General features: G+C 29.2%; 1 protein-coding gene across 1 annotated transcript in view; it reads left to right on the top strand.

Annotated features, from left to right (window-relative positions):
* LOC127281867 (tryptophan 2,3-dioxygenase) overlaps positions 1-26,935 on the top strand; it is a 317,236-nt gene that overhangs the window by 46,653 nt on the left and 243,648 nt on the right. Inside the window, exon 3 of the mRNA XM_051305836.1 lies at positions 2,443-3,012. The gene's annotated coding sequence lies outside the window, so the exon portion shown is untranslated. The remainder of the gene's footprint in view (positions 1-2,442; positions 3,013-26,935) is intronic.

Genomic DNA, 26,935 nt, shown 5'->3' with positions numbered 1-26,935 from the left:
CTATATAACGTCCAACTTTCTCTGAAATGAGAGGGGAGAGGGTGTTTGAGAACATTGCACACAGTATGGAATGAGAAAGTTTTGGGGAATGAGAGAAGGATGATGATGAGGGAAAGGGTGAGAGAAAGAGAGAGAGAGAGAGAGAGCAAGAGGGGGTAAAAGTTTTACTAGTGAGGGAGGATTTGAGTAGAGAATAGGTGACGGAGAATTCGATGTTTAGCAGACGTTATCTCACCACAATGTGCCTGATTACGGAAACGCCTTGAAACCATTAGCTCTCTAGAACTATAGATATATATATATATATTGTGAGGAATTTTCTTCTTGTCTCTTTCTCCCTCAACTCCACCCTTCTCGTCTACACGATTTGTGGAATTCAGTTTGATTGTCGACATTTGATGAAATTACTCCTGTACACAGCATCCATCTTTCTCTCTCCATCTCTCGGGATCGTCCTTCCTCATCTTGTTTCGAAGTGCTTCAATCGATATAGAACTATTGTACATGCTTATAGTACTCAGCATCTTAATGCATCTATATATATATATATATATATGTATAGAGTACCTGTAAGTGGATGAAGCTAAGCAACAAGGTATTAAACCGCAACATAATCAGAATTCAGTTAATGCATCGAATTCCCGACATGTTTTTGAACGATTTAGCTCCTATATAGATTTAGTTCAGTGAATTAACTATTTATGCTCAATTCGAAATTAATTGGTTCTTTTTGTGTTTGAATTAATTTTCTAAATAGGGAAATTAATTTCAATTTTGATCCTTTCTTCATTTTCCAGTTGAGTGTAAGGTGTGTTTTCAAGATTTTTTTTGTCATTCGTTCAATTTAGGGTCTAATTTTAAAGCTGCATTAATTTTTATCGCGAAAATTTTGAAATAAATTTCTAAATTACCAAAAGATTGAATATATACAACAGATGGCGTTGCGTTAGTTGGAACAATTAAATAACAAACAAATTAACTATACAGGCTTCATTTGAAATTAATTTTATTTCATTAATTGCATAAAAAAAGATCGTTAAAAAATTAACAAGATGGTAGAAAATTTTGAAAAATAAAAGTGTAAAAAAATTACCGACTTAGAAATCTACCTAACCGACTGATGGTAAAACAGTTTTTTTTGTAAAAAATTAAAATATAAAAAATTACCGACACAGGAATCTACCTTACCGACTGATGACAAAATAGTTTTTTTGGAAAAGAAATTATAAAAAATACCGACATAGAAATCAACCTTACCGACTGATGGTAAAATAGTTTTTTTTTGAAAAATGAAAATATAAAAAAATACCGACATAGAAGTCTACCTTATCGACTGATGGTAAAAAAATTTTGAGAAATTTTTTTAGGAATGTTTTACCATCGGTCGGTAAGGTAGATCTGTACGTCGGTAATGTTTATATTTTCATTTTTCAAAAAAAACTGTTTTGTCATCAGTCGATAAGGTAGATTTCTATGTCGGTATTTTTTATATTTTCATTTTTTAATTAAAATAGTGACTTAAATTAATTAATCGTTAATTAATTAAGGCTCTGTTCAAAATTAATTATATTTCATTAATCGATTCTTTATGTTTTTAATTTGGGTAAATTTTCTTTTCAGTAAATTTAAAAAAAAAAAACTGCTACTAATTTATGAAAATCGCTCATCATCAAATTTTTCTAGCGTGTTTTTTTCTTGCTTTCGTGAATTTTACAAAATTACAAAAAAAAAGAGCAAAGAATGCAATATTCGTTTTGTGCGCTCAATGTGAAACTGACTTCTTCCAGACGTTCGCAGAATTTCCCAGGGAAACTCGAGTATAACCGCGCGCTTTTAGAGAAAAGAGATAGAGAATTTCTTCAACAATGCTATCCAAAGTGTGACGGGCAGACGATCGCAGGTATTTTAGCACACTTTCCTAGTCGCCGTTGCAGTAGACATTACCCCGATAATTGCAGACTCGTTTTTGCAAAGCGCACTGAGTGAGTTCCACCCCCCACCCCCCTTTTTCTCCCCCTGAAAGAGGGTAAAACTCGAAACTTCAACCTCTTCAGGAATGAACGCTAATTGAAACCTCACTAGCATTTGTTCCTTCCATTTTCGTCTCATTGAGAAACAACTAATGTTTAAAATTATTTTTCTCTTTTTTTTTTTTTGTTTATATTTTTCTTTTAATGGAAATTAGAATTTTCTTAAATATTTCCGAGTAAAAAAAAATTTACAGGCTAATGGAATTTAGTTTAACACTTTTTTTACTGTTTTAAGAAAATAAAAAATTATATAATAATAATATAATTTATTAAGGAATATATTATCTGTATTATTGAAATTAAATTCGTGGTTCTGTTTTATAAATAAGAGAATTATTTACTTAAATATAAGAATAATTAAATAAATAATAAAATAAATAATAATCGGTTGGGTCTTTATTGTATTTTCCAGGTATAGTGGAACAAAGCAATAACTCTGCGAGCGAATTCTTGTGTCCATCTTGAGTTGACCTTCATTTGTGAACTAGACCTCGGGTCGAACATAGCAGGTCATAACCGGTAATAAATAAAATTCATAAATAAATAATTTCAGTTTAAATTCTGCTGCGAATAAATTTTTGAACATTTTCGTGTGCGCGTATTTTATTTTCTAAAAATCGCGAATAATTTTAGTATTTTTAAAGATATTTAAAAAAAAATTTTGTTTTATTTTTTTTCTAATTATCATTTCTTAAAAAATTTATTTTTATTTCGGGAGTGTTGGAATTTATTTTCAAACGCGATCGTATTAAAATGTATCTAATTTTTAAATTTTCCTTTTTTCGATTTTAAACCCCCCCCCCCCACGTGGTCCCGGGAGTGTTCGAATTTTCTTAAAACCGCGTTCGTTCGCTATAAAGTATGTAACCCTAATTTTATCGCATAGTATTTTATTCGAAAAATTTTAAAATCGCGAGTGTTTTTTTTCTAATTTGAAGGAAGGATGCCACTACAGAAGAATGGAAAAGAGCATTCGTTTAAGGTAGAATTTTTCTAAAAATAGTTATAATATTATTAGGATACATATTATTTTTTAAAAATATAAAAATGTTTTTTTTTAAATAAAAAACGCAACCATACATTTTTAATTTGTAAAATATTAAATTTACAAATTAAAAATTCTCATATTTATGATCGAAATATAATTATTTTTCCAACATGTTATTTATAATCTTCTCCAAAAGTGACGCATCAACAGATGTTGAAAAAATATTTAAAAGCCACGTGTATTATAAAAATGAAACTTTTAACCAATAGATTAATAAACCAGAGGGTAAAATCTCTTTTATTTTTCATCGTAAAAAAGTATGGAGAGTAATCGGGTGGAGTTTTTTCTTCTTCTTTTTTTTTTTAACAAAAACCGTTTGCTACAATGCGTTAAATAAAATTATTTCAGTTTTTACGAGTACGAGAATTTTTTTCAAATCTAAATTTATTTGTCTGTGATTCACATGGGTGCATACTTAATCCTCTTTAAAAAGGGGTTTTATTGCCTCTCTACAATAAAAAAAAAGATGTCGTTAGTTCATTACCTGTACAATATTATTTTTAATCGATTCACGTATTTATAGTATTCGTGTAAAATAAAATAATATCTATTCTAAAATTATATTTATAGAATTCTATATATATATTTTTTTAAATATTTAAAATATATTTTTAATTTTACCTTTCTTTTAAAAAAACCGTTACTAACCCTATATTTTATAAAAAAAAATTTTACAGTACAACTATTTTTTAATTATAATAATGGGAACAAAAATTTGTAATTCGCTCCAAAATCTTTCTGTCGATTGTTTTTTCGAACATTTGAAATTTCGGACAAATGAAAATTCGGTAAATTAGAAATTTTTACATTTAAAAATTCGAATCCTTGAAAATTCTGTTGAATGAGAATTAAGCTAAATTCGGTTAAATTAGAATTCTTTTAAATAAAAAGTTGGCTAAAAAAAATTCTGTGAAATAAAAATTCAGCCGAATAAAAGTTCGGTAACTAAACATTTATTCTAGCAAATAAAAATTTTGCTATTGTAAAAATTTGTTTAAAAAAGCTGGTAAAGGCTAATTTGAAAAATAATAAAGAAAATAATCGAATAAAATTCGTTAAATGGAAAATTCTAATTATTTGTTGGAATAATCACATGCCCCTAGAAATTATCTAATTAATTTTATTAAAAAAAAAAAAAAACGTTAAATAAGAATGATTAATTAATCGGAAGAAAAAAAATATTTGAGCGAAACAAAAGGAAAATTTTAAAGCGGAAATCATGTCCAATAGATTAAATACCAAAAGCGGACGTGTACATAAACGATTCTATTATCACGGCGTAGCACTAATGTTTAAATCGATAGTCGACGGCTGTCGTCGACGGAAAGCGAATTGGGACCCCGTGCTGAGGTGAAGGGAGGTAAAGAGAGGGAAGACGTTCTCCTGATACTCGACGCGATGTTCCGGCTCGTTACCTTGATACATTTCGCACAATTACATTTTTACGTTTACGAAATCGCTTCTTTTTCTCTATATACAGACACATATACACACACGCTCGCCATATCCAGGAAAATTGCGTGGAAATAATTACAGACCTTTTGTTTCAACGCTCGAACGTATTCGGAAAAAAAAGAGGGCGGGGAGGGGGGGGATTTTTCTCTCTTCAGTTGGACGAAAGGGAAGATAGGTTCGGTTCGGGAGATCGCGCTCTGATAAAGATAAAACCGATGGCTCGACGAGCCTCTCGTAATTCTTTTGTCTCATTTGGTAAATACCTGGAAATTACTTTAAATGATGCTTAAAAAAAGAATACATCTTCCCTTTTTTTGCGATAAAATACGACTTTGAAAAAAAAAATATATATATAATTGTTTTTTTTCCTTACTCTCAAATTTCTTTTTTTTGTTTCAACTATATAGAGTTGGAAAATAAATTCTAAGCTCTCAGGATTCGATCACGATTCTTTTTCCCATTTTTTTGTGGCTCGGGACTTTAATTAATTGGATAATTTATAGAAGGGGAAAAAAATTCTCATTGTGGGGGGTTAAAATAGACGATTCTTTAAAATGGTAATTGTTTTTTTTTTAAGTAATGTAGAGAAAATTGGGATATAGTACTGAGAAAGTAAATGTAAAATAAGGAATGTCAGGGGATGTAAATATTGGTATACGAATTATTTTTATTTTAATACTTTTGCTAATTAGTAGTAAAAGTATTTTTAGTCAGGCTGGACAAAATTTAAATTACCGACATTTTTTTGTATCAGGATAGTCAGTTTTAGCTAGACAAAAATATTTAGAAATTTTTTTCTATTTAAATATCAAGGTAAATATATAATTCCACAATCGGTAATAAAAATTCAGTTTCTGACAGACGAAATGTTTTGAATTCCTGAAATTTCTTAACAATAGTAAAAGTACCTATGTTTTAGTCAGATATATTTTTATCACGAACTCTCACAAGTTTTGAACATCGTTAACAATAAATACAATAAGAAAATATTTAGGAGATCGCAATTTTATTTCCCCCTTTGTGAAAAAAGTTGTGAAAATAATATTTCAGCGTCCTTCTACTGTGTGTGTCAATTTGAGCGTGAAATCCGGGTAAAAAGGAAACGTACATGTTCTGAAATAAAAAAAAAAAAAGTGTGATTTATTATGACGAGGCGTTTTCAGTGTAATATATATAGAGAGAGAGTTAGAAGGAGGGTTAGTCATACTACGTCCGCAGTAATATTTCGATGTTCGATGGACGTAAACTCATGGTGCCACTTGCAAACTCCACATTCGGTCCCTTGTTCAATGTTGTGGTTCGTGTGAACCTTAACCTCCACTCGAGTTTAGCGCACTATAACGAGATAACGACCAACACTGAAAGATATATCGTATGGCAGGGTACGAAATTAACTAAAGTTACCCCTCCCCCCTCACCCGTACTCCTGACAAGTCTCAAGGACAATATAACAAACTCCTAAACTGTTCTCTCACTCTCCATACATTCTTGGAAATTATTACATTTATTTAGCCGAATTTACTTTTGGTCAAATTTTTTCATAGTCATGAATAAGCTCTAAAATTTGTTTGTTTGAATTTTATTGGATAGAATTTATTTTTGAATTTTTATTTATTCGAATTATTATTTAGCAGAAATTCCATTTAACCGAATTAATTTTGGCTGAATTTTCATTTGTTCAAATTATTATGTAACAGAAATTCCATTTAACCGAATTACTTTTAGCCGAATTTTGATTTATCCGAATTATTCTTTAGCAGAAATTCCATTTAACCGAATTACTTTTGTCCGAATTTTCATTTATTCAAAGTATTATTTCACAGAAATTCTATTTAACTGAAATTACTTTTGGCCGAAATTTGAATTTTCCAAATTATTATTTAGCAGAAATTCCTTTTTAAATGAATTTTTATTTGTTCGAATTATTATTTAACAGAAATTCTATTTAACCAAATTACTTTTAGTCGAATTTCGATTATTCCAAATTATTATTTAGCAGAAATTCCATTTAACCGAATTACTTTTAGCCGAATGATTATTTTTCAAAAATTCCATTTAACTAAATTTTTTATTTTTCTAAATTATTATTTAACAGAAATTCCATTTAACCAAAATTAATTTTAGCCAAATTATTATTTAGCAGTAATTCTATTTAACCGAATTACTTTTGTCCGAATTTTCATTTATTCAAAGTATTATTTCACAGAAATTCTATTTAACTGAAATTACTTTTGACCGAAATTTGAATTTTCCAATTTATTATTTTGCAGAAATTCCTTTTTAACTGAATTTTTATTTGTTCGAATTATTATTTAACAGAAATTCTATTTTACCAAATTACTTTTAGCCAAATTTCGATTATTCCAAATTATTATTTAGCAGAAATTCCATTGAACCGAATTACTTTTAGCCGAATGATTATTTTTCAAAAATTCCATTTAATTAAATTTTGATTTTTCCAAATTATTATTGAACAGAAGTTCCATTAACCCAAAATTACTTTTAGCCAAATTATTATTTAGCAGAAATTTTATTTAATCGAATTACTTTTAGCCGAATGATTATTTTTCAAAAATTCCATTTAATTAAATTTTGATTTTTCCAAATTATTATTTAACAGAAATTCCATTTAACCATAATTATTTTTAGCCGAATTATTATTTTGCTGAAATTCCATTTAACCAAAATTACTTTAAGCCGAATTTCGATTATTCCAAATTATTATTAAGCAGAAATTTTATTTAATCGAATTACTTTTAGCCAAATGATTATTTTTCAAAAATTCCATTTAATTAAATTTTGATTTTTCTAAATTATTATTTAACAGAAATTCCATTTAACCATAATTATTTTTAGACGAATTATTATTTAGCAGAAATTGCATTTGACCAAAATTACTTTTAACCAAATTAATATTTAGCAGAAATTCCATTTAACCGATTGATTATTTTTCAGAAATTCCATTTAACTAAATTTTGATTTTTCCAAATTATTATTTAACAGAAATTCCATTTAACCATAATTATTTTTAGCCGAATTATTATTTAGCAGAAATTCCATTTAACAGAATTTTTATTTTTACATTCTCTTGAGTGAAAAGAAAATGAAATAAAAATTTGACATGTTGACGAATCGCAATTTTTCTGAATTAAAATTCGATTTCTGAAATAAAAAAATTGAGAAATATTCCAACACCCCGGGGGAGGGGGGGTAATTTTTGACATTAAAATAGATAAAAAGCCATAAAATTATTTGACACGGATATGTTTGAGAGAGAGAGAGAGAGAATGGGATATATTATTTTGACCCTAAAAACAAACAAAAACGAATAGACATTGTATATATAGGGCAAAGAGGGAATCCGTTCGACCAAGAGGTATCAAAGATCCTTAGGGGGTTCTATGTGAAAGTCTGACAGACGTGAGGATAAAACTTTTGGAGCCATCTAAATCAACAGTGTAGCTATACAGATTCCAAAGATCGGTGAGCAAGCCCATTGGCTAGCGCCGATCTCCCCATATATGCGGATTCTCCCTTTTCATTTCTCTCTCTCTCTCTCTCCCATTTTATCTTTTTTTTTCCTCTTTCTTTCTTTGTGGTACAATTCGCATCAACCATAGATCTCTTAGGCTTCTCCTCTACCCCTGGAGACTCCAATTCCACTTTGAAAACCCCTCACACACCTGTACGAAGTGCTTCCATTTTCCTTTTGGCTCTCGCATCTCCAATTTGATCCGATTCGTTGAGCACCAACACTAGTTTAAATCAGCCACACATTTCCGTTCTACTTTTTCTCCATTCGAATTCGAAATTGCGACACTCTTTTCCAATTAGGGTGGCATCCAAATTGAAAAATGACGACGACATTTCAACTTTGCGTCAATTTTATTTTCTTTACAGTGAATAAAAAAGAAAAAAATTTTTATTTGTTTCAAATAATCGGTTGACTATTCTCAAATAAATATTTACTTGAAGCAAATAAATTTTGAAACCAAATAATTGAATTTTTGCATATAATAAATAATAATTAAATAATTGGATTTTGCTTAAAGAAAATTTTCATTTAGCAACTATTCAAGAGGATTTAAATTTTAATAAATTTGCTAAACAGCAAATATCTGGTTAAATTTAAATTCAGCTTAATAAATATTTGTTCAAATTGAAAATTTTGCTAAATGCAATTTTAGATTAAATATTGGAATTCGATAAAATTTTAATTTCAGTAAATTAGAATTATGCTCAATATTTTCGTGCAGAAATTTTGCCAGGGCCCAGATCGGGGCCGAATCAGGCTGCCCTATTAGGGAATGAAACGCCACGCTTGATGTGGCCCTAATTAGGAAATCCACATTTTCTGGTCGCCTTGATTTGGCCCTGATTAGATGTGGCGTTTCATTGCTTACTAGGGTCCTGCTAGGGCAATTTCTACACGGAATTAATTTGGTTAAATTTTAATTTTGATAAATTATCGTAGTGTTAAATATTAGGTTAAATATATTAATTTCGGTAAATTAAAATATTGTTAGATACAAATTTGGTTAAATATTAATTTCAGCAAAATTATAATAATGTTAAATATAAATTTGGTTAAATATTAACTTCAGCAACATTATAATAATGTTAAATATAAATTTGGTTAAATATTAATTTCAGCAAAATTATAATAATGTTAAATATAAATTTGGTTAAATATTAGTTTCAGTAAATTAGAATAATATTAAATACAAAGGCTAAATATTAATTTCAGCAAAATTATAATAATGTTAAATATAAATTTGGTTAAATATTAGTTTCAGTAAATTAGAATAATGTTAAATACAAATTTGGCTAAATATTAATTTCAGCAAAATTATAATAATGTTAAATACAAATTTGGCTAAATATTAATTTCAGTAAAATTATAATAATGTTAAATATAAATTTGGTTAAATATTAACTTCAGAAAAATTATACTAATGTTAAATATAAATTTGGTTAAATATTAATTTCGGTAAATTAGAATAATGTTAAATACAAATTTGGCTAAATATTAATTTCAGCAACATTATAATAATGTTAAATATAAATTTGGTTAAATATTAATTTCAGTAAATTAGAATAATGTTAAATACAAATTTGGCTAAATATTAATTTCAGAAAAATTATAATAATGTTAAATATAAATTTCGTTAAATATTTAGTAAATTAGAATAATGTTAAATATAAATTTTTTTCGCTAAATACAAAATTTTGTTTATTAAAAAATTTTGTCAAAAATTAAAATTTTACCAAAACTGTTAAAACAATTGTATGTTTATATTTTATTAGTCAATTATAATGTGGAATTTTATCGACTTTCCGTCTGAATAAAGTATCATTATCTGAAATAACTTTTCATTGCGCGCGTCTCATAATTTGCGCTCAAACGACTCTTCAACTGATTTCATAACAGAACAAATAGTGCGTAAATTAATTTTGTGGAAATAAGTAATAGAAGCTTCATTTATAATCAGGGTTTTATTTTCCTTTTTTTTTTTAAGAAACGAAATATATTCGTGAATAAAAATTTAATGACTGAGAAAAAAAAATTAAATGGAATATTTTTTTTTAATTAAAACTAATTAAAAATTGTTCCATTTTTTTTGAGGATAATTATTTGTGGTATTTTTTTAAAGTCATATTTACTTGTATCAAAATCCAGATATAAAATATTCTCGTCTTTTATAGTGAAGAGCACTTTTCTCTTATTCTTGGCGTATGTATATATATATATATACATTTTCTCGTGCTCACATTGTGAATTCCCGCTCTCTTAGGAGACGAAAGAACCAAGTCGTTCCTCTCGAGGTTTCAAACAGACTCCACCTTGGAGTCTCATAAATATTTAAATCTAATGAACTTTACAGTGAGCTACCCGTGTAGATTTAAATCACAACTTCCGTTTTCCTCCATCTCAGTCCAAAACCCGTTGATTCTCTCTTTCTCTCTCTCTTTTCTTTTTTTTCTCTCTTTCTCTTTCTACAATTCACCTTTTCGTTTTTGGCCACAGTCATACTTATGACAATCGTCCATTTTCCACTTCCTCAGCTCGACAGTTTCTTCCTTCCTTTAATCGGTAGATAAACTTGCTCAACGAGCACCAACAGTCGAGTGAACAAAATTATCCGGTTCAATGGTATTTCCGGTTCTGATTATGGAGAAATCGCGTTGTTGCCTCGTCAATGAAAATGAAGTGAAAAAGATATAATTTTTCAAATTAATATATTTGTTACGTTTAGTTTTAATATTGGATCTTTTAATAGTCGGTTAAAATATAATTTTGTGGCATTATAAAAAAAAATTATTATTAAGAACCTTTTGTTAACTTTTTATTATATTTTACTTCCGCATGTTGTTTTCGTATCATTTAGTTCTTGTTTTAGGTTATAGTTATATTATTATATTGAGAATTTTATTTAGTTTTCTGTTTGGATTTTTTTTTGTTCCGGTTATTATCACTGTTATTCTTTTATTTGTGACTAGGAGCTCCGGAAGTGTATTTAACTAATTTTTTTTCTAGTTACATATTTACTAAATTCTTGAATAATAATTTTTAGTTTAAGTAGTGAAAAACAGTTTTAGTCAGGCGAAAAATTGAGGAATTTTATTTAAATATCAGTAGTGTAGGGAATTTTTAGTGAGACATGAGGTTTACAAATTTTTTTTCAGTAGTGAAAAACATAGTTTAAGTCAGATGAAGAATTAAAAATTTTTTATTTGAATTATCAGTAGTACAGGTCAATTTTAGTCGGACATAAATTAAAATTTTTTTATTCAAGGTTGTGAAAATTATTTATTGACACTCGAAGAATTGAGGAATTTTTTTTAAATATCGGTAGTACAGGTAATTTTTGTCAGACGTAAATTTAACAAATATTTTATCTGAGTAGTAAAAACCAGTTTCAGTCAGACAAGTAACTAAAATAATTTGTTTTTTTAAATATCAGTAGTACAGGTAATTTTTAGTCAGACATGAATTTAAAAAAAATTTCTAAGTAGAGAAAACCAATTTAAGTGAGACAATTAAGAAAACATATCTTAAATATTAGTAGTTTTTAGTCAGACATGAAAAATTATTCTAAGTAGTAGAAACCAGTTGAAGTCAGACACAGAATTAAGAAAATTTTATTTTTTTCATTATCAGTAGTACAGGTAAATTTTAGTCAGACAATAAATAATATGAATATTTGTCATTTAAGAATTAATAATAATTTTAAAAATAAATAAATAAAAAATAATATAATTTAAATAATAAGACAATAAAAAATAATAACAAGAAAATAATAACAAATATCTTAATATAAATACTATAAATTTGTACCGGAAGAAACGGAAAAAGAATATTCTTTTTTTTTTGCTCCTTTTTGCGGTTTATGTTTTATTATTTTTGTAGTTTATCCGTTGTATTGCTTCAATGGGGGAAAATAAATAAAACTTTTGACGATGACGTGAAAAGACAAGTTTTGAAAGGAACTTTTCGTTCTTTTGAGAAATAAAAAGTTTTACTCTCCAGAGACTGCAATTGATACAAGCAAGAATTATTTTTAGATTTCATTCTATTTTTATTTTTCTCACCTTTTTTTTCATTTGGTTTTTTTTTTGTTAGTTTTAATTGCCCTCGTATTTATTTCATTGTTCATGAAAATGAGAAATTCTTGTTGATTCCTTGTTAATGTAGTGAAAAAAAATTAATGGGAAAAATAAAAAAAAAAAAGGAAAAAAAGATGAGAAGAAGATAAAAAGAAGTAAAAAAAGTCAAAAAATTAAAAAAAGAAGTAACAATTAAATAAAATAACAAAAAAACTATAGTAAAATAATAGTTATTTTTATGGCTTTATGAAAGTTAGAAAGATAAATAAAAATATTTTGACAATGATGAAGTTACTATAATTGCATTTAGGCTCGTTATGTTATTTTAACTATGTTAAACTGGAAGAAAGTTTTTGGGGGATGAAGATGGATGAGTTTCCTTCCCTTAAGTGTTATAGTTTTCTTAATTTTGCTTTACTTTAGGCATTATTTTGACCCTAAAATCGTGTTTAGAATAAAATCTCTCCCCCTAAGGATATATTTCCACACTGGCATTAAAGACTATAAAACAACTTGGGGGGAATTTTTATCACATTATACCAAAAATTCTGTTCTATATCTTAACAAAAAAAACTTGATCATTAGATAAAGTTTCATAAGAATCTAATTTGTATGCTTTTTTTATTACGTCTTTCAAAATATATAAATTTTATTTTTGTAAATATATAAAAAAAATATTTTTAAATGAAAAAAAGAATATAATTGAAAATAATTATGTAAAAATTAAATAATACTTTTTAAATAAATAAATAAATATTAATTAAATAATAATTATATAGTAGATAATAAATAAATTAAATATTTTTTAAAAATATAAAATACACTTTTTTTGTATACTAATTAAATCAAATGAATTTATTTCAGAACTTTTTTTTTACTAATATACTTATTCTGACACCAAGAATTTTTCTGCATAGTATGATACGCGAAATTTTTGTCTGAGTGCACACTGCTTAATTTACTGTTATTAATTCCCATCAACATTGAAAATTATTTCATCCAGAAAAATTGGCTCTATTTTCATTAGCGTTCAAAAAAAAAAAAAAGAAAAATTCATGTAACTTTATTTTAAAAACATTTTTCTTTTTTTGATACTCACCACGTGATAAAAGTTAAAAATATCTTTTTAATCAACGACAAATATTCTCCTCAAATACTCTTCTTTTTATCTTATTTCCATTTTTTTTTATTTGTTATACATTTTCATCGTCAAAAATTTTATATTGTCAACAAATTCTATTGCTACAAATTTCATATTGTCAACAAATTCTATTGCTGTAATTTTTATTTTTTAACAAATTTTATTTTTTTTTTACAAATTCTATTGTTAGAAATTTTATTGTTATAAAAATTCTATTGTAGGGAAAATTTTATTTTTCCCAATAGGCCTCGAAATTTTATCACTATTTTATTTTTACTTTTTTTGACATAGAAATTTTTACTGATTGCCTAGAAATTAAATTGATATAGAAATATTTTTGGTATTTTTAAATATTTTTTGATATTTCTAGTATTTTTGGTATTTTTGATATTTTTTGGTATTTTTGATATTTTTGGTATTTTTGGTATTTTTGATATTTTTGGTATTTTTGATATTTTTGGTATTTTTGGTATTTTTGATATTTTTGGTATTTTTGATATTTTTGGTATTTTTGGCACTTTTGATATTTTTGGTATTTTTGGCACTTTTGATAGTTTTGATATTTTTTGATAATTTTCAAAGTTTCTTCTTGTTTTATAGAAAGAGAATAATTATCACCCCCCCCCTGATTCAATCTCTTGTTTTGTCGCTCTTTATTTTTTTGTATGATTAAAGTCGCGAAAATTTCACTTTGAATTAGGTTATGTTCTTGGAATTATTCATGGAACCGTTTCGCTATCCTGGGTCACTTCCGGGTTTCCATCTACTTAGGGATATTCATGTTATCCGGGGGTAAATAGTAAAACCAGCTAGCGTCTCATCTCCTGTTGCCCGCAAGATTATAATAAATTTGAACGCGTGCCTAACTGACAATGAGGAAGTGAAGAGAACGGTCACAGGATGTAGGGACTTCCTGTAATATTAAGCGGGCCGTCGTAGTACCGTCGTAATTAAAGTTCTGAATTATTTCTCAACTTGTTAAGCGGGCGCGAACATCGTTAGCGCCCAGAGATGTTTCACACATATATATATATAGAGCATGGTCCAACCAATGTATATTATGGGTTTTTTTTTTTTTTTTTATTCACTTTTGTCTCCTCTAGCAAATTAATAAATTTTATCGCAGTGTTAATTTAGTTTTACCTTTTTTAAAATTAATTTATTATTTATTTATTATTTATTTATTATTCAATAAAAAAAAATCTTTATCTGGAACAGCGATATGTTTCTCTAGAATAGCTAAAACTTTCGTTGTTTTAGCGAAATATATCGCTATTCCAGTGAAACTTATCGCTGTTCCAGGTAAAGATTTTTTTCCGTGTTTATTAATTTATTTTTTTTCTATTTGGCTAATTTATCGTTTTTTAAAAAAATAAATTTTTTTTTTATTCAAAAGTATTAAAAATGAAAAAAAAATGGAAAAATTGTGGCGAGAATGGTAAAGTTTTGGTTTACGTCGTCTAGGTGCCAATTACTCTTGCTGGCTTGTATCCAACAAGAACTTGTCGTCATTGAATCTAGTATCCCTCGCACAAATACAATTTCTAAAGTTCGAATGTGTGTAGTTGTCACAGAAGTAACACGCGTTGCATTTTGAACAAGGGGTGACTCGTCCGATTCTGTAGGCGCTCTTTGTGGCATATATGTATATATATATATATATATATATTCTCTCGCGCAAACTCTCCTATTTCAAACATGACAGAATTCAACGGCTGAGAACAATTATCGAAATCCGAATCGTTAATTGCATTTTGACTTGAGTTTGTGAAACAATAGTATCGCGTTGCTGACCGGAAACGAATTACTCTCTCTTTCTCTTTCTAGATAGCATTTATTCTATCTGCATAAAATTTTATACCAATTTTTATTATTATTATTATTATTATTAAAAAAAATAATAATAATATTACACTGAAAAAATGGTTTGGTATTAATAACCAAACGTTTGGTTGGTATTTAAGCAACCAACATTTTTTTGTTGAATCAACAAAATTTTGGTTGTCCCAATCAAACTTTAGTTAGGACAACAAAAATCCTTCTTTTCTAATTTTGATTGTGTCAAACAAATTTTGATTGAGACAATTAAAATTTTGTTGATTAAAGAAAAAAAATTTTGGTTGCTTAAATACCAACCAAACGTTTGGTTGTCAATACCAAACCCTTTTTTCAGTGTATTATAATTATTTTTAAATAATAATAATAATAATTTAATAAAATACCATGTGTTACGCTTCTGTATTTATAGATATAGACACGTGACTTTTAACTATTCACATTGCGAAGCAAGTATTTTGTTAATAATTAACTACTCGGTTTTGACGTGACAAATTTGAGATGACTTCTATATATATATATATATATATATATATTATATGTGAAAGAGGAAAGGTTAGGTATCATCTCAAGCGATTTAAACGTGTACTTCATTGGACGAGAGATCGGAGGCAGAGTAACATTAATTTAGATTAATCGGGACCCCAACACAAACCCCTCTTGTACCTGTGGCTGGTTTATTCGACTCCCACGAGCCTTGCTATGAACTATAAATGTCACTTGCTACAGATACTATCTTGACTAGAATTTCTAGCAGAACAAGGAAATAGCCTCGTCAATCTTGTCTCTTCTCCTCCTCCCTTCCATTGAAGGAGTTGTAGTGGAGGGGAACCATCAACGCCAACATATGTTGTTAATTGACGTTCAAAATTGTCACTTTGAATATAGAATTACTCTTGCAGCTGCTGACTAGCTAATATTTCATATAGATATATATTCTTGATACAAATCTTGGTAAATTTTAGTTAATTGTTAAACGTTGCTTAAATGTTTCGCTAGTTTTCATATTGGGTGCATAGTAAAGGATATTTATTATTGAAAAATTATTTTTTTTTATTAGTAATTGAAGTCATTTATTTTTAGGCAAAATTTTTCAAAAAAGTTGTAATTTTTTTTTAGTTAATTTTTGAGTTAAAATATTGAAATTGATACTAAAGTATCAAATTGGTACCAGAGGTACCAAATGGTACCAAAGTATCACATTATTACCAATTGGTATCAAATGGTACCAAAGTATTAAATTGGAACCAAATAGTACCAAAGTATCAAATTGGTACCAAATGGTACCAAAGTATCAAATTAGTACCAATTGGTATCAAATGGTACCTAAGTATTAAATTAGTTCCAATTGGTATCAAATTAGTACCAATTGTCATCAAATGGTACAAAAGTATCAAATTGGTACCAGAACTACCAAATGGTACCAATTAGTATCAAATGGTACCAAACTATCAAAATGGAACCAAATAGTACCACAGTATCAAATTGTTACCAGAAGTACTGATTGGTACCAAGTATCAAATTGGTACCAAATGGTACCGAAGTATCGAAGTATCAAATTGGTACCAGAAGTAACAAATGGTACCAGAAGTAACAAGTGGTACCAAAGTATCAAATTAGTACCAATTGCTATCAAATGGTACCAAAGTATCAAATTAGTACCAAAGTATTAAATTGGAACAAAATAGTACCAAAGTATCAAATTGGTACCAAATAGTACCAAAATATTAAATTGGAACCAAATAGTACCAAAGTATCAAATTGGTACCAGAAGTACCAAATGGTACCAAACTATCAAATTGGTACTAAAAGTATCTTTTTGACTTTGCGACAGGACCAACAGCATCCGCTCTGCAATGGACCACAATAGACAAAAAAATGTTTGAAATAAACCATTTCGAATTATCCATTTATAGACACTTTAGAGAAAACTATTTTTGTCATAAAAATAAAAAACAAAAAATATTTTTTTCAAGTTAAAATCAGCACAAAATAAAAGAAAATAATTTTATTCCATTTTTGAAGATATTTTCTTCTTCTTCTCAAATAGCAAAAGTGTATAGAGTAAATGTGCTAAACCTAAAAACAGCAGCCACTTTTTTTTTTGCATCTTGAGTGTGAAAACTGACTCTCTGCCAAGAATGAATAAAAACCAAAAAAAAAAAAAAAAAAAAAAAAAGATGTGCTCGGCATTTAAGTGCAATCTCACGGTCTAAGTAGAACCTCGTATCTATTGTTTGTGTGAAGTAAATACCAGGGTTTTATGAGGTGCAGCCGACTTCTTTTCAGTTGGACTGTGAGAGTATTTTCTAGTTTCTTTTTTTTTTTTTTTTTAAATGGACTTGTTGCATCACAAAACATACTTTCATAATCAATTTTTCCCCCTATAGCAAAAATAAATATTTATTTACCACAATTTTATTCCCTCAAAAGAGCAATATATATGTGAAAAACAAAAGCTGTGCAAAAAATACTTTGATGTGTTGATTTAATTCATTGTCAATATCTAAAAAAATAAAAAAAAAAAAAATGAAATGAAAGCAAATTGAATAAAATTTTGACATTTGCATTTGAAAGATAAATGTAAATTTAATATTACACTTTTGCCAGAAAATATATCGAAAAATAACGTTAGCAAAATTGTATTTTATATATATATATATATATATATGATATCGATACTCCTTTTCACAGGTAAATATGTGCATTTCGTACAAAAGCCGTGATTAAATAAAGTATATATAGATATGTATAATAATTCACTGAAAATACAGTTTTCACACATATTGAAATGCTTTATTTGTAAATTTGTAATTTTCAATTTTCAGGAATCGTAAATTATTTTTATTTTCTTTGATGTATGTGTATTATTTTAAACACGTGTTTAAAGCAATTTTTTTCAACAATATTGTTTAAAAAAATTATCCTAGTTTTTAAATTTTTCAAAAATCTTACTATTGAAACTTTTTGGTACTTGATACTTTTGGCATTAATTTGATACTTTGGTACCAAATTTGATACATTTGGTACCAATAGGATACTTTGGTACCAACTGAATACTTTAATAATTTAATACGTTGGTACCAATTTGATAATTTACGAATTCAATACTTTGGTACCAATTTGATAATTTACTAATTTAAGTAGTTGGTACCAAATTTGTTACTTTTGGCACCAATTTGATACTTTGCCAATTTAATACGTTGGTACTAAATTTGATACTTTTGATACCAATTGGATTTTTTTAGTACCAATTTGATCCTTTTGGTACCAATTTGGTACTTTGTCAATTTAATACGTTGGTATTAAATTTGATACTTTTGATACTAATTGGATTTTTTTAGTACCAATTTGATCCTTTTGGTACCAATTTGAAACTTTGGTACCAATTTGATAATTTACCAATTTAATACTTTGATACTTTTGGTACCAATTTGATTTTTTTTGGTACCAATTTGATTTTTTTGGTACCAATTTGATACTTTACCAATTTAGTATGTTGGTACTAAATTTGATACTTTTGATACCAATTGGATTTTTTTAGTACCAATTTGATCCTTTTGGTTCCAATTTGAAACTTTGGTACCAATTTGAAACTATGTTACGAATTTGAAACTTTGCTACCAATTTGATAATTTACCAATTTAATACTTTGATACTTTTGGTACCAATTTGATTTTTTTGGTACCAATTTGATACTTTACCAATTTAATACTTTTTTTGCAACAACAACTGTGTTAAATAATTATTTAAAACAATTGCTTTAAACAATTATTCTTTAAAATTTTTTTTAAATCTTTTACTATTGAGAGAAAAATGAAAAAAAAAATAAATGATTTTACTTTCATATAATAATGAAATATGGTTGTATTTAATTAACCTTGACAGAATAGTGGCTCGCTTGAGTTCCCTCTGTGAGATAAAAGATATAACTACATGAAATAGACGAGTTTGTCGTTGGGGGTTTCCATTTAGTTCAAGTTGCGATATTGCGTGATATTGCACCGTCTAGAGCCACAAGATAAATATACGCTGCTCAACGTTATTTCGCGAAAATTGCGAAAGCCTCTCTCATCTCTTCGACTTAATACAGAATTTCGTCATGAGAAAACAACTTGTTTGTTCAAAGATTTAAGGTGGTTCAACTCTTGAATTTGATTTTCTATTGCTCTCTCTATCTCTCTCTCTTTCTCTCTTAAGGAAAATGTCAATATGATCTCGTTAATAGATTATGCAACATTTGCAAAATTCTCACAAATATTTTCAAAAAGGATTGTCAACTGGATTTTGAAAGATACATAACTTTAATAATGGTCTGATTGTAAACGACTTTTACTTATTTATTTGTCCACTTTGGTCCATTGTACCTCGGATGCTGTTGGTCCAGTTAAAAAGTTATTTTTTGTAGATGTTTTTTGTTATCTTGGGATAACTCCTGTGTTCATTCCATAGATTTATCTTGAAAATTAAAAATTTTCTAAATTTTTTCTTTTTTTTGGTCCATTGTAGCTTGGATGCTGTTGGTCCTGTCAAAAAGTATCCTCATAAATTTTTTGGAAATTTTCTTTCTTGGAATAACTTCTGTAGGTTTGTCTCGAAAATTTAGAATTTCGAAATTTTTTTTATCGACTTTGGTCCATTGTATCTCGGATGCTGTTGGTCCAGCCAAACCTCATATATTTTTTTGTAGATTTTTTGTTATTTTAGGATAACTTCTGTGTTCTTTCCGTAGATCTATTTTGAGAACTAAAAATTTTCTACATTTTTTCTCTTTTTTGGCCCGACATTCTAGGTCGAATGCTGTTGGTCCTGTCAAAAAAGTTAGCCCATACATTTTTAGAAGATTTTCTTTCTTGAATTAACTCCTGTGTTCCTTGCGTAGATTTATTTCGAAAATTTAGAATTTGGAAATTTTTTTTCAACTTTGGTCCATTGTAGCTTGGATGCTGTTGGTCCAGCCAAAAAGTGCCTCATAGATTTTTTTATTATCTTGGGATAACCTCTATATTCTTTCCGTCGGTCTATCTCGAAAATTTAGAAATTTTATTTCTACTTTGGTCCATCCTATGTTGGATGCTGTATCGTATCTGGAATTATAATCCACTAATCTCATAAATTAAATATTATATTTTTCACTCATTACACTTTTTTTTCTTTTAACATAATTTTTAATATTTTTAAAAACTTTCGATTATTAAAAATCGTGTTGAAAATTCCTCTCTCTCTCTTTTAGTAATCCAATTTATATACCTTGGTGCTGTGAAGAAAATTTAGCTGTAATCGTGAAACCCTTAACAAGGTGTGAGAAGGGAGGGGGGGGGTGAAATAAATGACGTGGTCACGTGCAAAGTCACGTTTTATGTGAAACGTTGAGTACAGAGTAGACAAAGTTATCAAAAAGTTTTCAAGAAAAATACATGGGAATAGACGATATATTCTTCTTAAGGTGGTCATTTTTGCCCTCGAGCCCGGTTGAGCTCACTTTAACCTTATACACACCATGAACCCCTTTCTTTCTCTCACTCTTTTCATTTTTTCTCTCTCCTTTTTTTTCTTCCTTTCCATTTCATTCCACTGTTTTTAATGACGACATCGTTACTTTTTGAGATGAAAATGTTTTTTTTTCTTAATTCTGAAATATCTTTCTCATCCCCCTTAAGAGAGGGATTAAAAAGAAAAACTTCAATCCTTCTTAATTTCGGAAAATTTTAAATTACTTAATTATAATATAAGGCTTATAATAAAAATTTTATTATTAGAATTACAATAGAATTATAATAAAATATTAATAATAATAATAATAATTGTTGTTACTATTGTTATTTTTCGAATTTACAAATTTTCAAAGCGTTCATTGTATCAAGTATCAAAAATGTATCAAATTTTGCAAAAAATTATTTTCTTAAAATTATTTGATTTACAACGACAAATATAAAACAGAGACTTTGGAATTACTTTGGAATGCGAATATTGCGAAAATCAAATACAACGTGAAATTCACAAGAGGAAGGGAAAAAGTTGAGTCGCGCGCGCGCGCGCTTTTACTCTTGGTGTTTACGTGACCTAAATGCTTTTGCAATTTTTCTCAAATCGGACGTAAACCTTTTGTGAACCCATTTATTTGATGAAGCCAATTGAATTATATTATTTTTATATAAATGTATTCTTAACAAAAATAAATAATTAAAAAATGAAAAAAAAATAATAGGGAAAATAAAAAGTTAAAACTTGTCCCGTCAACTTTCTAAATAAATAAATAAACAAGTTGTAAATTCAGATGTCCATTACATGAACATTTTGCTTCCTCTTTACGATCAGCAAAAAAATTTGCTTCCTCGTGGAGAAAGCAAAATTTTATTGACAAATGTGAACAAAAAATGTATGGCGCACTTTTTGATTGGTCCAGCGGATGCTGAGCTACACTCAAAAACATTTTTGAAAAATTTTGGAAAAATTAAATTTGCGAGATAACTGCTCCGGAATACCGCCAATAAAATAGGGAAAAAGTTTCGAACAAAAAATGTATAGCGCACTTTTTGATTGGTCCAGCGGATGCTGAGCTACACTCAAAAAGATTTTGGAAAAATTTTCGAAAAAAAAAATTTGCCAGATAATGACTCGGGAATATTGCCAAAAAATTGAGCAAAAAGTCTCGAACAAAAAATGTATGGCGCACTTTTCGATTGGTCCAGCGAATGCTGAGCTATACTCAAAAAGATTTTTGAAAAATTTTGGAAAAATTAAATTTGCGAGATAACTGCTCCGGAATACCGCCAATAAAATAGGGAAAAAGTTTCGAACAAAAAATGTATAGCGCACTTTTTGATTGGTCCAGCGAATGCTGAGCTACACTCAAAAACATTTTTGAAAAATTTTGGAAAAATTAAATTTGCGAGATAACTGCTCCGGAATACCGCCAATAAAATAGGGAAAAAGTTTCGAACAAAAAATGTATAGCGCACTTTTTGATTGGTCCAGCGGATGCTGAGCTACACTCAAAAAGATTTTGGAAAAATTTTCGAAAAAAAAAATTTGCCAGATAATGACTCGGGAATATTGCCAAAAAATTGAGCAAAAAGTCTCGAACAAAAAATGTATGGCGCACTTTTCGATTGGTCCAGCGAATGCTGAGCTATACTCAAAAAGATTTTTGAAAAATTTTGGAAAAATTAAATTTGCGAGATAACTGCTCCGGAATACCGCCAATAAAATAGGGAAAAAGTTTCGAACAAAAAATGTATAGCGCACTTTTTGATTGGTCCAGCGAATGCTGAGCTACACTCAAAAACATTTTTGAAAAATTTTGGAAAAATTAAATTTGCGAGATAACTGCTCCGGAATACCGCCAATAAAATAGGGAAAAAGTTTCGAACAAAAAATGTATAGCGCACTTTTTGATTGGTCCAGCGGATGCTGAGCTACACTCAAAAACATTTTTGAAAAATTTTGGAAAAATTAAATTTGCGAGATAACTGCTCCGGAATACCGCCAATAAAATAGGGAAAAAGTTTCGAACAAAAAATGTATAGCGCACTTTTTGATTGGTCCAGCGGATGCTGAGCTACACTCAAGAAGATTTTGGAAAAATTTTCGAAAAAAAAAATTTGCCAGATAATGACTCGGGAATATTGCCAAAAAATTGAGCAAAAAGTCTCGAACAAAAAATGTATGGCGCACTTTTCGATTGGTCCAGCGGATGCTGAGCTATACTCAAAAAGATTTTTGAAAAATTTTGGAAAAATTAAATTTGCCAGATAACTGTTCCGGAATACCGCCAATAAAATAGGGAAAAAGTTTCGAACAAAAAATGTATGGCGCACTTTTTGATTGGTCCAGCGGATGCTGAGCTACACTCAAAAAGATTTTGGAAAAAATTTCGAAAAATTAAATTTTAGAGATATTCTTTTCGGAATACAACCATAGTATTTAGAAGAAAGTTCTGAACAAAAAATGTATGGCGCACTTTTTGATTGGTCCAGCGGATGCTGAGCTTTACTCAAAAAGATTTTGGAAAAATTTTGGAAAAATTAAATTTGCGAGATAACTGCTCCGGAATACCGCCAATAAAATAGGGAAAAAGTTTCGAACAAAAAATGTATGGTGCACTTTTTGATTGGTCCAGCGGATTCTGAGCTACACTCACTAAAACTGGGAAAAAATTTTCGAAAAACAAAATTTGCCAGATAAAGACTCGGGAATATTGCCAAAAAATTGAGCAAAAAGTCTCGAACAAAAAATGTATGGCGCACTTTTCGATTGGTCCAGCGGATGCTGAGCTACACTCACTAAAACTGGAAAAAAATTTTCGAAAAAAAAAATTTGCCAGATAATGACTCGGGAATATTGCCAAAAAATTGAGCAAAAAGTCTCGAACAAAAAATGTATGGCGCACTTTTCGATTGGTCCAGCGGATGCTGAGCTACACTCAAAAAGATTTTTGAAAAATTTTGGAAAAATTAAATTTGCGAGATAACTGCTCCGGAATACCGCCAATAAAATAGGGAAAAAGTTTCGAACAAAAAATGTATAGCGCACTTTTTGATTGGTCCAGCGAATGCTGAGCTACACTCAAAAACATTTTTGAAAAATTTTGGAAAAATTAAATTTGCGAGATAACTGCTCCGGAATACCGCCAATAAAATAGGGAAAAAGTTTCGAACAAAAAATGTATAGCGCACTTTTTGATTGGTCCAGCGGATGCTGAGCTACACTCAAAAACATTTTTGAAAAATTTTGGAAAAATTAAATTTGCGAGATAACTGCTCCGGAATACCGCCAATAAAATAGGGAAAAAGTTTCGAACAAAAAATGTATAGCGCACTTTTTGATTGGTCCAGCGGATGCTGAGCTACACTCAAAAAGATTTTGGAAAAATTTTCGAAAAAAAAAATTTGCCAGATAATGACTCGGGAATATTGCCAAAAAATTGAGCAAAAAGTCTCGAACAAAAAATGTATGGCGCACTTTTCGATTGGTCCAGCGGATGCTGAGCTATACTCAAAAAGATTTTTGAAAAATTTTGGAAAAATTAAATTTGCGAGATAACTGCTCCGGAATACCGCCAATAAAATAGGGAAAAAGTTTCGAACAAAAAATGTATAGCGCACTTTCTGATTGGTCCAGCGAATGCTGAGCTACACTCAAAGAGATTTTGGAAAAATTTTCGAAAAATTAAATTTGCCAGATAACTGTTCCGGAATACCGCCAATAAAATAGGGAAAAAGTTTCGAACAAAAAATATATGGCGCACTTTTTGATTGGTCCAGCGGATGCTGAGCTATACTCAAAAAGATTTTTGAAAAATTTTGGAAAAATTAAATTTGCGAGGTAACTGCTCCGGAATACCGCCAATAAAATAGGGAAAAAGTTTCGAACAAAAAATGTATAGCGCACTTTTTGATTGGTCCAGCGGATGCTGAGCTACACTCAATAAAACTGGGAAAAAATTTTCGAAAAAAAAAATTTGCCAGATAATGACTCGTGAATATTGCCAAAAAATTGAGCAAAAAGTCTCGAACAAAAAATGTATGGCGCACATTTCGATTGGTCCAGCGGATGCTGAGCTACACTCACTGTAACTGGGAAAAAATTTTCGAAAAAAAAAATTTGCTAGATAATGACCCGGGAATAATGCCAAAAAATTGAGCAAAAAGTCTCGAACAAAAAATGTATGGCGCACTTTTTGATTGGTCCAGCGGATGCTGAGCTATACTCAAAAAGATTTTTAAAAAATTTTGGAAAAATTAAATTTGCGAGATAACTGCTCCGGAATACCGCCAATAAAATAGGGAAAAAGTTTCGAACAAAAAATGTATGGTACACTTTTCGATTGGTCCAGCGGATGCTGAGCTACACTCAATAAAACTGGGAATAAATTTTCGAAAAAAAAAATTTGCCAGATAATGACTCGGGAATATTGCCAAAAAATTGAGCAAAAAGTCTCGAACAAAAAATGTATGGCGCACTTTTCGATTGGTCCAGCGGATGCTGAGCTACACTCACTGAAACTGGGAAAAAATTTTCGAAAAAAAAAATTTGCTAGATAATGACCCGGGAATAATGCCAAAAAATTGAGCAAAAAGTCTCGAACAAAAAATGTATGGCGCACTTTTTGATTGGTCCAGCGGATGCTGAGCTATACTCAAAAAGATTTTAAAAAAATTTTGGAAAAATTAAATTTGCGAGATAACTGCTCCGGAATACCGCCAATAAAATAGGGAAAAAGTTTCGAACAAAAAATGTATGGCGCACTTTTTGATTGGTCCAGCGGATGCTGAGCTACACTCAAAAAGATTTTGGAAAAATTTTGGAAAAATTAAATTTGCGAGATAACTGCTCCGGAATACCGCCAATAAAATAGGGAAAAAGTTTCGAACAAAAAATGTATGGTGCACTTTTCGATTGGTCCAGCGGATGCTGAGCTACACTCACTAAAACAGGGAAAAAATTTTCGAAAAAAAAAATTTGCCAGATAATGACTCGGGAATATTGCCAAAAAATTGAGCAAAAAGTCTCGAACAAAAAATGTATGGCGCACTTTTCGATTGGTCCAGCGGATGCTGAGCTATACTCAAAAAGATTTTTGAAAAATTTTGGAAAAATTAAATTTGCGAGATAACTGCTCCGGAATACCGCCAATAAAATAGGGAAAAAGTTTCGAACAAAAAATGTATAGCGCACTTTTTGATTGGTCCAGCGGATGCTGAGCTACACTCAATAAAACTGGGAAAAAATTTTCGAAAAAAAAAATTTGCCAGATAATGACTCGGGAATATTGCAAAAAAATTGAGCAAAAAGTCTCGAACAAAAAATGTATGGCGCACTTTTTGATTGGTCCAGCGGATGCTGAGCTACACTCAATAAAACTGGGAAAAAATTTTCGAAAAAAAAAATTTGCCAGATAATGACTCGGGAATATTGCCAAAAAATTGAGCAAAAAGTCTCGAACAAAAAATGTATGGCGCACTTTTCGATTGGTCCAGCGGATGCTGAGCTACACTCAATAAAACTGGGAAAAAATTTTCGAAAAAAAAAATTTGCCAGATAATGACTCGGGAATATTGCCAAAAAATTGAGCAAAAAGTCTCGAACAAAAAATGTATGGCGCACTTTTCGATTGGTCCAGCGGATGCTGAGCTACACTCAGTAAAACTGGGAAAAAATTTTCGAAAAAAAAAATTTGCCAGATAATGACTCGGGAATATTGCCAAAAAATTGAGCAAAAAGTCTCGAACAAAAAATGTATGGCGCACTTTTCGATTGGTCCAGCGGATGCTGAGCTACACTCACTGAAACTGGGAAAAAATTTTCGAAAAAAAAAATTTGCTAGATAATGACCCGGGAATAATGCCAAAAAATTGAGCAAAAAGTCTCGAACAAAAAATGTATGGCGCACTTTTTGATTGGTCCAGCGGATGCTGAGCTATACTCAAAAAGATTTTAAAAAAATTTTGGAAAAATTAAATTTGCGAGATAACTGCTCCGGAATACCGCCAATAAAATAGGGAAAAAGTTTCGAACAAAAAATGTATGGCGCACTTTTTGATTGGTCCAGCGGATGCTGAGCTACACACAAAAAGATTTTAGAAAAATTTTCGAAATATTAAATTTGCGAGATAACTGCTCCGGAATACCGCCAATAAAATAGGGAAAAAGTTTCGAACAAAAAATGTATGGCGCACTTTTTGATTGGTCCAGCGGATGCTGAGCTACACTCAAAAAGATTTTGGAAAAATTTTCAAAAAATTAAATTTTAGAGATATTCTTTTCGGAATACAACTATAGTATTTAGAAGAAAGTTCTGAACAAAAAATGTAT

This window comes from Leptopilina boulardi, unplaced genomic scaffold, assembly GCF_019393585.1.
Source record: "Leptopilina boulardi isolate dan_hultmark-lab unplaced genomic scaffold, ZJU_Lbou_2.1 LbouV2_278, whole genome shotgun sequence".
Classification (NCBI taxonomy): domain Eukaryota; kingdom Metazoa; phylum Arthropoda; class Insecta; order Hymenoptera; family Figitidae; genus Leptopilina; species Leptopilina boulardi.
The sequence above is the reverse complement of the archived record's forward strand: the minus strand, read 5'-3'. Positions and strand labels throughout refer to the sequence as shown.